The sequence below is a fragment of the Capra hircus genome, chromosome 15, assembly GCF_001704415.2.
Source record: "Capra hircus breed San Clemente chromosome 15, ASM170441v1, whole genome shotgun sequence".
Classification (NCBI taxonomy): Eukaryota; Metazoa; Chordata; class Mammalia; order Artiodactyla; family Bovidae; genus Capra; species Capra hircus.
Genome location: NC_030822.1, coordinates 31,281,711 through 31,283,098, shown reverse-complemented (window position 1 = coordinate 31,283,098; position 1,388 = coordinate 31,281,711). Strand labels below are relative to the sequence as shown.

Sequence of the window (1,388 nt, the reverse complement as noted above, 5' to 3'; positions counted from 1 at the left end):
ACTCCAGTACTTTATCTCCAATGACCTGATGGGCAGAACGACGTGGACTGGTTAAAGGACAGACAAGGTTTTTCCTCTCAGAGACCCAGGTCCCTCGCCCTGCCCCACAGTGGCTCTGGGCCCTCACCTTGCAGGAGAGCTGGAGATTGTCCTCGGATACCGTAGGAGGCAGCAGCGCGGATGCCTGGGTCTCCTGTTGCAGCTGAGAGGGAGGGACACAGCGAGGGGCTGACCTCGCATCTGGGAGATCCCCACTCCCCACCCTCTGCCTTTCTGAGGCTCCGCAGGTAGGTGGAGAAGAGAGGAGGGTCAGGACATCTGAATCTGTACTGAGATGGAGGGCTCAAGAGGACATCCGTCCCGGGAGGAACACAGTGGGAGGGGCACAGGGACTCACATATTGGAGGACTTTGAGCTGCAGGGAAGAGGCGTCCAGGTCGTAGAGCTCCCCTGCGATGGCGGGGCAGGAGTCAGACAGAGGGCCCACAGATTTCCTCCAAGGGCGTGAGCCCTCCAATTCCAACCCCCACCCAGTTCAGGACCTCCTCTTCAGCCGCGGCCCAGCCAGCCCACGCCGCGCCCCAGCGTAGGCCCGCCCACCCACGGCCCTTCCCACCGTGGCTCCGCCTCATAGGTTCGCGCCCCGCCCCTCCCCGCCGCGGCCAGGTCCTCACCGCAAAGCTGCAGGATCTTTCGGTCTTGGTCTGTGTTACGCGACCCCGCCCTTCTGGTCTCCCACCGCCTCCTCCGGAGGATTCTGGGTCGCTTCCGGGGCCGTGCTGCACTCGCGCTTCTGCAAGGCCTGCACCCTCTTCAGGGCCACTAGCGTCTGGGGCGGCGCGAGCGGTCAGCAAGCCACACGCCCCACCTTTACTCCCTCGCCACCGTGGGACCTCTAGCCTTGGTTTGAGCCGTTTCCTCTGCCTGCGGTGCCATCGCCCCCCACCCCCACACTCCCGTGGGCTCCCTCTTTCGCGGAGAGTCCCTCGCGTCCATGATCAGATAAATACTGGGTTTGTCTCCAATCCTAGCCCCTAGACTCTTCCAAGGCAAGACAGGGTCAGATTGCTCTGTCTCTAGAAGCCATGGGAGTCGTTGTCGTTGAGTTCTTGTTAAAGTCACAAAATCATAATCTCAAGGAAGAGCCTGAGTATCATTATGTAGTTGAGTCGCTCAGTCATGTCCGACTCTTCGAGACCGCATGGCCACAGCATGCCAGGCCTCCCTGTCCATCACCAACTCCCAGAGTTTACTCAAACTCATGTCCATTGAGTCGGTGATGCCATCAACCTCTTTTATCTTTCTGCCCCCCTCCACCCGCGCTCGCGCTCTCTGCCGCAACCGCAGCGTTGGACCCGCGCGAGGGGAGATGAGGGGCTGGGCCGAGG

General features: G+C 61.3%; 1 protein-coding gene and 1 long non-coding RNA gene across 2 annotated transcripts in view; both read right to left on the bottom strand.

Annotated features, from left to right (window-relative positions):
* PDE2A (phosphodiesterase 2A) overlaps positions 1-1,388 on the bottom strand; it is a 509,398-nt gene that overhangs the window by 15,148 nt on the left and 492,862 nt on the right. The window lies entirely within an intron of this gene.
* Positions 179-710, bottom strand: LOC108637667. The gene is made up of 3 exons (XR_001919224.1): positions 675-710; positions 398-450; positions 179-202 (listed from the first exon to the last, which is right to left on the bottom strand). It is a non-coding gene; the product is annotated as an uncharacterized LOC108637667 (long non-coding RNA).